At 41.9% G+C, this 12,868-nt stretch overlaps 1 long non-coding RNA gene across 1 annotated transcript; it reads left to right on the top strand.

Moving 5' to 3' along the window:
• The first annotated feature begins 1,168 nt into the window (after nucleotides 1-1,168).
• Nucleotides 1,169-3,094, top strand: LOC122062897. Its single transcript, XR_006135131.1, has 3 exons — nucleotides 1,169-1,307; nucleotides 1,460-1,554; nucleotides 2,934-3,094. It is a non-coding gene; the product is annotated as an uncharacterized LOC122062897 (long non-coding RNA).
• Nucleotides 3,095-12,868: the final 9,774 nt, after the last annotated feature.

The following is a 12,868-nucleotide window of genomic DNA, read 5'->3' as shown; positions in this document are numbered from 1 at the left end:
TGTAATTAGACCAGGTTTAAAAAGTAGGGTATTACAGTAGGTGTTTTGCGAACTTGAACCTACACTAGGTCTAATGATCTTTGCTACAGAGTACAGGTTAAGTCAGACTTATTGAACATTTCCATATCTGTGTAGCCGACAAGCTCATTATCCATATCCTATCAGTCGACTTAACGTGATATCCCTTTTATAAAGTTTGAACATTTTTACTGGCCCTGTCCTCTATCTTGGTCTCATGGATGTTTAAAGAATTTGCCTTATGATTCTCATTGGTAGGTGGGCTCACCTCCTACATCCACTTAGGTCAGCCCATAATGTGCGTCACAATTAACACACCCCCACAATTTATGGGTTTTGGCTTGATTAAGAGTCTATTACTCAACCTCTGTCTTGTGATGGTACTATTTTCTTTTATTACCCCCACAATTCTAGAATGAGCAAAATTAGTAGTACTTGACAGATCATCTAGTGACTTCATTTTTACCCATTGAACCTACTTCAGGATTTAGACCTCTTCACATAGGTTGAGTGTCCATCACTTGATCTATGATATAGGCTTTAAGTTCATTCCCTTTGATAATTCATTAATTATCACTGTGGATAAAGGCTTTGTAACCATATTAGCAAGATTGTTTTCTAATTTCACAAAATCAATAGCTATTGTTCTTTCACTTATATTGTGATGCCCTACTTTTTAAACTCGGTCTAATTACCCGTATTGACTTAGTTTGATAATGTAGGGGCTGAACTGGAGCGAACTGACGCAAGTACTATATGGAACATGGTAGCAATAGTGACCTTGAACTCGGGTTGGCCAGACAAGACTAAACGGGTACCAAGTGTAATATGTGCAACCAAGCCTTGCACTTGCACACACCATGAGGCCGTGTACAAGAAGTAAAGGTACGTGCTGGTAATTTTGGGTACCTATGTAATTTAATTATGAGTTTGTTCCCATTGAAGTCCAAGTGGAACACCAGCAATGGGCTTCCTAGAATGGTATACCCACCTGAGATATATTCACCTGAGAATATCCACCTGAGATATATTCACCTGAGATATACCTACCTATGACTAGAAGATATTTTTGGGGGCCCAGGCATAAAATAAGAGACATTTATTGTCTTTTCCCTCATTAATGATAGTTTGTCGGTGGGAGAGTAAAGAAGAGAGAGAAAGAAAGAAGAAAGGAAAAGGAGGAAGAAGAAGAAAGAAAAAAGAAAATCGATCGTAGAGCTTCATCGGAGTTGGGTCTTGATATTTTAAGCTCGGATTAATGATCAGCTCGTCGGGATCTTCGATTTGAGGTAGGTATTGTACATATTCTAATGATTCTTAGGAAAATCCTTTCTTAAACCTTCTTTTTTATTTTTAGGAAAGAACCCACTTGGATCTTGATAATCCAACTTGGATAATCAAATCTAAGGTCTAATGGAAGGTATGTACAATGATTTTAAAGGATTTGGAAGGAGTGTTGGTGAAGATCTAGAGTATTTGAAGTTCTTGAACTAAAGAAGGGAAATTTGAGGATTCATTGGTGTTCTTGACAAAGAGGTAAGAATCTATTTTTTTCTTTTGATTTGATCTTAGATCTAAGTTGAGGATACATGATTGGACCTTAGATGAGTGATTTGAGTCATCGGATCGACCCCAAACAAGTTCCCCAAGCTAAAAAGAAGATGGGGAAGATGATGGAAGAATTTCGTTTCAAGACTTGGGGGTGTTCCAGACCCATCTGCCTTTGGTTCTCCGGCCCACTTGAGTTCTCAGAACTCAATTTCTGAGCCTCTAGTGTAACCGGCGAGCATGAAACCGATGGTCTTCAAGGCCTACCTGCCTTTGACTCATGCCCCTGTCTTTCCAGAATACCAATAATGGGTCCAAATTTGATGGGTAACCCCCCGTTTATGATTCTAAACCTGATTTTAGTGTTGAAACATGATGATTTTGACCCCAAAATAGTGAAATAATAAACCATTATGTTTATGATAGGTTACACTCATTATACGCATACCCACACATCGGATCTCTTGTGTGTTAGGTACAAGCACCGTGTACATATACAAGTAAGTGGGGAGTGGACTCTAATTTAATTTCAGAATGTTATGTATCACTTAACATGTGTTAGTCTAGCCATGTCATTATATCACTTGTGTATAGACTAGACATCACGTATGCCATATCATGTATTGTATGTGCATTTATATAACATGTTATGCTTTACTTTATGATGAATATTCTTTATGTCTTGATGTAAGTGACGGAAGAATTTCATATAGACATGATATGCATGCTAGATTAGATGTCGTAGATGGCTTGAAAATAAGTGCATGGTGGCTCGTGGAATGGGACGCGATGCCATCATGTAATCGTACTATGCTCATATAGAAGCATGCAGCTAGGATTTATATACCCCTTGTGCTACGACCCTTCCCAACAAGGATTTACGCGTTGGGTTACTATTGGGGGAAAGCATCGGGTTACGGTTGTCGACCTCCTGCAGCGATTAGAAGTACGCACGATCGATCGCTAGGACAGTGGGTAACCCCGGTGGTATATTCAGAGGGCCGATCATACTACTTTTATTTCGAGTGGAGTCACCCATTTACTTTTTATCATTTAAATTTGCTGGGAGTCACCTTGTATTTTAAATTTCGGTACCAATGGTAGGCCTTCTCCGACAACACTATAGGTGTATCACTGAATGGGGTTCATGGCTCGTACCTGGGGCATACGCACACTGTGGTTGTGAGTAGCACATAGCTTATAACCTAGTAATGTTGTTAGGATAATAGGATTAAAATGAATTGCATACATATAGGCACATTTGTGTTGTGATTGTTTGTGTGGTTTTCCTTGTGTGGTCTTCCTTTCCATTTACTGGGCTAGTGAGTTCATCCCACGTGCATAACTCTTTTTAGGTGATTTTACAGGTTACCCAAGTAGAGATCAGGAGCCGGGCCCCACTATGGAGTTTCCCTCTGAGGACTGGTGGGTCCCTGATGAGTTCGAGCACGGTGTCGATTGCACGTGCAAGGATTGTGTTGCATGGCAGTAGTGACTCCTGAGTGATTATTTTTTATTATTTTGATGTAATCCCTTTTGATGACTTGATTCTTAAATTGTTATATTTTTGTATATATATCACGCCTTCGGGCCCAAATGTATATAACTTTTATAACTCAATTTAGGTATCAAGTATTAGGAAACAATTACAGATATTATTATGAACCAGTCTTCCACTGAAAATATAAGTCTTATCTTAGTTTAGTAGATGTATGCTACATTGCAGTTACTACATTGTTGATCCTAGTAGGTTTGTGAGTTAACCAAAGTTAACTCGATCATCAGCTCGGTTTTGTGCGAGTAAGGTGTGACAACGATAGAATCAGAGCACGATACTCTACCTGCCTATAGCATACCGCTTAGACCCCATAGAAACTATAATAGGTCTGGGGTGGATGAAGATAAAAGCCTTATGAAAGTAAAAAAAATAATAATAAATAAATGAATAAAAAGTTTATTTAAATGTAAAATTTAAAACCTTTGTATTTCATGGCATGCATGTATTGATAGTATGAATTCTGGTTAACTAGTTTTTTAATTTTTCATAATTGAATTTACTTGTCCGTGAAAATTTTAACAAAATTTCAATAGCATAACGACGTTAAATGAGAAAACCAAGAAAAATTTTTCAACATGGAACCTGACAGACAACAAAAAGAATATGATAATAACATATGGTGACTGACATGGCCACTATCAAACCACGCAGTTTAATATAAGCAAACCATTTAAAAATTTATAATTTCTATCAAAATCATAATTCAAATTCTAAGTACACAAGTAGAAATGACAAGTAAAAGGTCAGAAGAGGATAATAGGCCATCAACCTAAATAACTAGTCAGAGTCGTCGCTAGAGACATCAAAAGGCTCTCATAAGTGAACCCTAGAGTCGATGTTGAGACGCGTGTCCCAATGAATGAATCGATCATGGAGGCACACCACTCTCCTCTGTATGTGTCAAATATCTACAGAGATCACCTTAGAAGAGTGGTACATATCTTAGGTCAGTCACTGAAACCTAGACTCCATCTCTCCAAACTATCACCACATCTGGAGCTCTCTACTGGTGCTCTCATCCTCTCTTCTAAGAAGTTCCTGCTCCTGGGCCACACTCTCTCTAAGCTAACCTCTAAGCTCAGCCTGACCTTCCCTCAAGGTCCTCAACTCTAATAGTCTATCCTGTAGGACAGATGCCTCTCTGGTAGGTGGGGGAGCTGGGGCCTGTGTGCCAGAAGCACTAGGGATATCTGGGCCACTAGCTCTAGATGATCTGGAACCCCCAGCTCTAGGGAAAGCTGGATTTGCTGCCCTAGTATTCAATGGAACCCCCTCAAAAACCTCCTCTCTGATATCCTCATGATCAGGTACCCCCTAGAATCCCTCCTCCCAATACGGGATATAATCCCTGTCATCTCTATCATGCTCATCCTTATCCATGGGCACATCCTCCCCCTGCTCCTCGATTACCTGGGGCTCTACCATCAAGGTGTGGAAGTTCATCTGCCCCAAGTTCCTTTCAGTGAACTTGTCCCTTGGGACCATTCCCACCTCCCCAGAAAATGTCAACTACAAAATACTCGAAGACTCGAGTGAGAGCTTTGCCATAAGGTAGGTTTGCGTCCTCTGGATGCATGGCGTGGTGGTGCATAGACCTCAGCATGAAGTAGGGAAGGCACAGTCTAGGTACATTGGCCCCTAGGGTAGACAATAGGCAGGCAACCAGGTAGGTTAGCATGAAACCCACCTAATTCCTGTGACCACTCCTAGGAGCTAGGTTGAACTGCACCAATCTGGAAAATACCCTACCCATAAGGGAAAAGGCTAACTCGGATGCAGGTCTCGCACGTGAGCTACTGATCACCTCATAGATGTGCTTCTGTATGTCTTAGCTCATCAGTGGGCCTATGCCTCTGGTCCTAGGAGGACTATAGTAGTGGATGCCATCTTAGGAGATACCCATAATCTGTGCCAATCGATCTACAGTTAGGATGATCTCCACACCCTTCACCATATTGATTGTGGTAAACTCCCCCTCCTCCTCTGTAGCCTCAAGGTTGCAATAGAACTTCCTAACTAAGCCCTTATAGCATGGTCGGTCAATGTTGAGGATAGACTCCCAACTAAGAGTGAAAAACCTCACTAAGAGGTGAATACAGGAGAAATGCTCCACAATCACTTGCTTCTCCAACATCACATGTAGTGAGAGAAAATTACCCCACAAGGATGCAGCTCTCAAACTATTGAAGACCATCTTATCATAGTCGGATGGGTCTTCAGGATCCTCCCATTCTCTAGATGGAGATGGGGCTGAAGAACTAGACCCCACCTCTTTCTTCATGGCTTTGGAAGCTTTTCTCTTCCTTGATGGGTCGACAGGTTCCTTGCCTTTTCATGGTGGCATCCTGAAAATGTAAAGAAAAGAGACAAGCACATGATGTGAAATGAGAAGTCAAAGTATAAGGAGTACCAAGTTGAGACAGATAGTAGAAGTGGAATCAAAGAAATGAATATAATAAGCTATGATAACATATAGCATAAAGTTTTAGGAAATGTGATCTAAGATAGCATATTACAAGTTATCAAACCCGGATACCTAAATCGGCCAAGTGATTCAATAAATAGATAAGAAGAATAAAGGTGATGAAAATCACTAAGTAAACACAAGTGATGCAAAGTGGTTAATGACTTGATGCATGTGGTGATTGAGGTATACAGTGATCCTAATGAGATGTAGATTAGCATGAACAAGTCCAAGAATATAAAATAGGAGTAGATCCTTTCAAGAGAACACGAGATACAGTACTAGATTAAACAAGAGATATCATATCACTATTGGGTTCGGAATAAGAAATGGAAGGATTTCAAACGAGTATACCAAGCAAGTAGGAAATTTCAAATTTGGGAACCTAGCCAAATGAAAGGTTTACATTTCAATGGAAACAATTATTGATGATTCTAATATGCTTGAGGAATTATGATTCAAATGAAAACAATGAATTCAAGAATGGCTAGGTATAAAATTTCCTAGTGGTCTTGCCCTCTCCTTTTGGGAAAATCCATATAAGGGTTGAGAATAACCATGTCGTCCAAATTTGGGCAAACTATGCAATAGAATGATTAGTAAACACTATGGATGCCCCAAAATCACAAATGGAATGCTAGATTGACAGAGGAGAGAAATAAATAGTAAAAACCCCAAAATCAATGATTAGGGCATAAGAAGGGGAAAATTGCTCCAATATTTCCATTCTATGGATCAAAGTACTTGGAAACCATAATCTAAACTCTATATTAGCATGTAAATTGTTTTCCATGGAGAGAATCGAAGAAAAAACCAAAGTTCGAACCACAGTAATGATTTACCATTCACAAAGAGAGAAACCTAGATTTTTAGAGAGAAAAAAAGAGGGTTTGTGAACATACCTTGATGATTGAATGAGAGAGAACATAACTTAAATGGATCATTGTGTCGATTCGGCGTGTTGAGTCCTAGGGGATCGTGCAAAAATAACCCAAGAACTATTGGAGTTGGAGTGAAGGAGAAAGGAGAGAGAATGGGATGAAAAACAGGGGTTTAAACCCTTTTAATCGCAGCTCTCAGGTAACTCCGACAGGCATGAAACCGGTGGGGTTCAGCCAGCCATGCCCACCAGTCTTTAGCCCGTCGGTTTTGGCAGTGAGTGCCCAATGCACCTGTGGGTCCTACATAGCCTGCATTGATGGGTTTGAAGGTCAGTTTTGAAGAATTATGAGTTTATAGGGGAGGTTTTACTGACACATATAATGGGATACAAATTTGGAGTTTGAATTATTATGTGCACTTTTCCTCAATTGTTTTTAAGGTGTTAGTGCACAGGGTTACGTGTAAGAATTCAAGCAATGGTTTAATGAATTGCAATACTAACCTATATGAAATTTTCATACAAATTAGATACACTTAACGATGGTATGCATTAGATCCATGGGTGTCGCTCGTGGTGCACCTCGAGGTCCTCGTCCTGTTGGTAGGCCACCAATAAATAGGAGGCCTCAACCTATGGGGCAAGCATCTAACCCACAACCTCAAGATACAATTGATCAAAATGTGGCTCATGAGAATCCGCCCATGGCTACACTTCCTAATCCTCCACCAGTACTTACCCCAAGTGATGTTGAGTGCTTGATTCAACAATCAAATTAGACTCTCCATCAACAGATTCTCCAGTAACAATAGGTATTTATGACTGCTATGCAACAACAATGGTATACTGCACTGCCAGGTTAGCCTCCCCAGGTAGATATTCCACAAGGTCCAACTGGAGGGTCTGGTGTTGGGGCATAGGTTGGAGGTACACCACCTGGCATCAACCCTCAGAACCAAGTTAGAGGTACACCACCCATACTACCTCAGGGTACACCTTTATATATGATCCCACCACCTTACCCGTACCATCCGGCATATACACCATATTTTTAGCTGGTGGGCCATACCACAAGAGTAGTGGAGTCATTCAAAAGGAACCTACCACCTACATTCACTAAGGTGGGAAGTGACCCTTTGGAATCGGACCGATGGATTCAAGAGATTGAGAAGATATTTGAAGTGATTGAGTGCACTGATGCTCAAAAGATTATCTGTGCGAGGTTATAGCTTAAGAATGAGGCCAACTCCTGGTGGCAAGCCTCAAAAGCTATATTATTTGCTACACACCCAGAACCCACATGAGAGTAATTCAAGGAGTTGTTCTTAGTAAATTACTACCCTCGGAGTTTTAGAGACCGCAAGGAAGTGGAGTTCTCGGCCTTGACTCAAGGAAGCAAGTCTGTCCTTGATTATCTGTTACAGTTTGAGGCCCTATTCTACTTTGCACCCGTCACATGAAATCGACTAAAGAAAAGGGCTAGAAGTTTCTGAAAGGATTGGAGGTATCCATTAGCATGATATTTGAGGCATTAGATATCACCGACTATGCCTTGATTGTACAGAAGGCCAAAACCATTGAAGACAAGTTGAAAAGTGAATCATTCCTTACACCTGCAGTGTGGAAGAGAGAGAATCCGTATACTAATTCGTGCAGTCTGAGTAAGAATTTTCATGGATCATATGGATTTGGTCCTTCATACAGGCAGCCCTATAAGCCATCAGGTTATCCTCCTCGACCCACTAGTGGGCCAAGTACTATATTTTTTCACCCGAATACCAGTACGATGCCCCCAGCTATTAGGCCACCTCACCCTCCACTTACTATAGGTCAGGCTCAGAGAGCTTCTGCTCCAGTTCAAGCTTTGTAGAACCATTGTTTTAATTGCCATTCATATGGCATTTTGCTAAAGATTATCGAGCCCAACCAGCCTTCTGGGTACAGACCTGCTTTGTTTCAAGGGATTCAACCGCAAGGAAGGATGTATTGTCACACGCCGTTCTCACAGAACCAAGCCAGTGACCGGGTTAACACCGGTTAACCCAAACCTGCCAGGATCATCAGATACTGTATTCCACCACAGCATACACACAACTAATATAAACTCATCAGATCAGCGGAAGACTAAGTTTTACCTGTGAATAATCCCATAATACTTGATACTCGGATTGTGATGCAATAATTATATACATTTGGGCCCGAAGGCATGATATTTACACAATAAAAATAAAATTCAAATATCAAGTACATAAGGGACTCCACCAAAACAATCAGAGTACACAGCTCGGCTCGGTATCAAGGCTAGAGCTCAGCTCGGCATCAAGGGTTGGGCCCAGCTCGGCATCACATAGAAGAGCTCAGCTCGGCCTCAGAAGTGGAGCTCAGCACGGCCTCAAAGGTGGAGTTCAGCTCGGCCTCAGAACTACTGTCCTGTAGCACAACTCTCGCACGAGCAGTCAATGCCGTGCTCTAACTCCTCAAGGGTCCACCAGTCCTCTTCAGGAAACTCGACTGTGGGACCCACCCCATGCTCCTCAAAGGTATGACCTACAAAATCATCTAAAAAGGGGTGTACACGTGGGATGGACCACACATCAGTCCACACATCAAAACACATCATTTGCACTACATGCCATGCTATACATTTTAAATCACATCCACCTAAGCAACATTACTAAGTCCTTGGTTTTAGTGCTACTACAACCACAGTGCACGTATACTCCGGGTACGAGCCACGAACTGCCTCCCGCGATACGCCCATAGGGCTGTCGGAGAAGGCCCACCGTGAGTACTAGGAAAAAGTAAAGACAATGCCATCCACTGGCTCTCAACAAAAATGTAAATGACTGAAAATAAAGGTGCTGACTCCAGCAATTTAAAAGCAGTACGATTGGCCCTCTTGAATGTACCACCGGGGTTGCCGACTGTCCTACATGACCCGTCGGGCGTTATGTCTAACCGCCACAGTGACCCAACACCCGCGACCACTGCTTCCCCCCAAATGGTAACCCAACACCTTAACCCCTGTTGGGAAGGGTCGTAGCACGGGATGGTGAAAATCCTAATACCGTATGCTCCTATATGACAATAGAACGATTGCATAGTGCCTCCGTGTCCCATTCCGCGGGCCACCAATGCACTCGTTTCCAAGCCGACTACGGCATCTAGTCTATCAATGCATCATGCACCATGATGTCCACATTCAACATATAAACATCTCATTCAATTGGCATTTAGAAAGTAAACATAGCACATATGCATAACCATGTGAGGAATGACTAATCTACATAGCATATTCATGATGGCATGACTAGACTAGATATAATTAAATGAATGCCAAAAAATGCCTTGAAACAAGGCCAAACGTCCTCTCCCCACTTACCTATAGCATACAAGGATTCCCGTTCAGTACGGGTGAGATCCGGTGCGAATCGGGTAGGATTTGGTGAACCTAACATAATTGAGCGGGGGTTAGTACTTCACCATTTGGAATCAAAATCAATGAGATTCGATGACAAAATCATGTTTAGAACGTCAAAAGAAGGTCACACGTCCGATTCTGGTCCAATCGGACGTAAGAATCACCTTCGGGGCCACACGGGTGGGTCAGATAGGTGGGCAGTCTGGCCCACCGGTCCTACCCACTGGTTTGGACCGACGGGTAGGGGCCCGCCGGTATGACCCATCGGTTCCACCAGCCGGTTGTGCCAAGGGCCCCTGCTAGGATCGACAGGTATGATGGCCCGCCGGTTGGGCCCACCGGTTGTGCCCGAAGGCCCCCCTGCCCTCTCAGGTGGGTGCTCACAGGTGGGTAGGGGCCCACCGGTTGCACCCACCGGTCTTGGCGAGAAAAACCCTATTTCTTCCCAACTTCCTCCATTCTTTGGGGATTCAGATGGGGCTTTTCCCCACCCATTCTTCACACCTTCAAGGTCCTATAGGATGGTTCAAACCTAGATCTAGGTTAGATTCAAGTGATGGGAAACCATCTTACCTTCTTTGCTCAAGAACGACTTCAAACCCTCTAAATCACTTCAAACCCACAATGCTTCTTCCACCTTGTCAATACCTCTTCAAATCCTTCAAGATCAACACATAAATCATCTATTAAACCTTAGATTCATCATTTCAAAGGGGATTTACAAGATCTCAAGAAACCCTACACGAATCAAGGGTTTAAGCTTGGGTATGGTGAATGTTCAAAGAACTCGACTTTGCTTACCTCCAAATGTAGATCTAGAGTTGAAGATCACTCTTCCGGCGCCGGAATGGGAAGATCAAGCTTCGGCGCCATTGAAATCCTTCTCTTCTTCCTCTTCCTTCTCTTCCCTTCTTCTTCCCTTTCTTTTCTCTCTCCTCTTTACTATCCTCACCAACGTACGGGTGTCATAAATGGAAAGAAAAGAAAATCATAAATCTATATATATAATTCCTAAATAAGTGAACAGTGCACATGGATGGGTCACTCAGGTGGGTGGGTGCACCCACCTGTCTGCCCACCTGAGGGCCAAAACTTGGGATTTTGACAGGGTTCGGGCCTCGGCACGAACCCCACCCCTGGCACACGATGTAACATACGTATATACCTTAAAATATGGCTATAATACCTACTTTATCCATACATGGCCTTATGGTAGGTGCATGTACACGACTTGGGCACTCCCGTCTCTTCTGGCACTGGCTCGGACTTGTCGGGCCAGCCGATGTTTAAGGTCACCCTTGCCATCATAGCCCATAAGGAACCCGCTCTAACTCCTTCTGGTTCGATTCCTGCACGGTTAAACCGGTTCAACCGCTAAATCAGACCGGGCTTAAAAAGTAGGGTATTACATGTATGCTATGTCAACTAAGGAAGCTGAAGCTAGCACAGAGGTGGTAGCAGGTACAATTTAATTTGAGAATTGCCTTCTAGTAAATATTGATAACATGCTTTACTTATATGCATTGTTGTATTATGTGTCCTACCTATATTAGGTATACCATCTTATGTCTTGTTTGATTCAAGGGCTTTGCATTCATTTGCATCAAAGAGATTTGCTGAGAAACTTGACATAACACCCAAGATATTAGAGTATAAGATGATAGTTAGTACACCTACAGGAAAAATGTCACAGTTGAAGGAAGTATATAGGTCATGCACCATTGAGATCAGTGGAAAGCAGTTAGAGACCAACTCATTAAGTTCAACATACAAAACTTTGATGTTATACTAGGCATGGATTGGTTATCAGCACATCAAGTAAGCATGATGTGTGATGAGAAATAGATCAAGGTGATCGATAATGAAGGGAAGGAACTAATATACCAATTTGATATGATAAAGTGGGCTAAGAAGGTCCTCACCTCTGCTCTGCAAGTGGTGAAGTTTTTGAAAAATGGGTGTCAGGGGTAATAGCATCAATGATTGATTCAGATGCAAAGGTCATACCTCTAGAGGAACTAGGGGTAGTTAACGAGTTCCCAGACGTCTTTCCAGATGATCTAACTTGGCTACCACTTGATAGGGAGTTGGAATTTGCTATATATTTGATTTCTAAAGCTGCCCCGATGTCCAAGGCTCCATACAGAATGGCACCAGAAGAATTAAAAGAATTGCAAGTACAGTTGCAAGATTTGTTGAAGAAGGGATTCATACACCCAAGTGTATCACCTTGTGGTGTTCTAGTGTTGTTGTTAAGAAGAAAGATGGGAGCCTACGTATGTGCATTGATTATCGATAATTGAACAAGTTAACTATCAAGAACCGGTATCCATTGCCACGCATAGATGATCTGTTTGATCAGATATAAAGTGCTAAGATATTTTCAAAGATTGACCTCAGATCCGGGTATTATCAACTCAAGATAAAGAGTTGTGATATACCAAAGAAAGCCTTTAGAACTCGGTACGATCATTATGAGTTCTTAGTGTTGTCTTTCGGGTTGACCAATGCACCAGTGGCTTTCATAGATTTGATGAGCCGAGTGTTTCACAATGTTCTTGACAAGTGGGTTGCTGTTTTCATTGATGATATCTTGATCTACTCAAAGTCAGAAGAAGACCATACAAAACACTTAAGGATGGTACTACAGAGACTGAGAGAGCAACAATTGTCTGTGAAATTCAGTAAGTATGAATTTTAGCTCAAACAGGTTGGATTCCTAGGACACGTGGTGTCTGAAAATGGAATCGAAGTAGATCTAGATAAGGTGAAAGCCGTAGTAGACTGGGAGGTATCTAAGAGTGTAACAGAAATTAGAAGTTTCTTGGGTTTGGCAGGTTACTATAGACGCTTCATCGAGAACTTTTCTCGGATTTTAGCAATAATGACTAAGTTGACTAGGAGGGGTATAAAGTTTGATTGGTTAAAGGAATGTGAAGAAAGTTTTCAAGAGTTGAAGAAGCAGCTAGTGTCAGCACC

Source organism: Macadamia integrifolia, unplaced genomic scaffold (assembly GCF_013358625.1).
Source record: "Macadamia integrifolia cultivar HAES 741 unplaced genomic scaffold, SCU_Mint_v3 scaffold1135, whole genome shotgun sequence".
Lineage (NCBI taxonomy): Eukaryota > Viridiplantae > Streptophyta > Magnoliopsida > Proteales > Proteaceae > Macadamia > Macadamia integrifolia.
The sequence above is the reverse complement of the archived record's forward strand: the minus strand, read 5'-3'. Positions and strand labels throughout refer to the sequence as shown.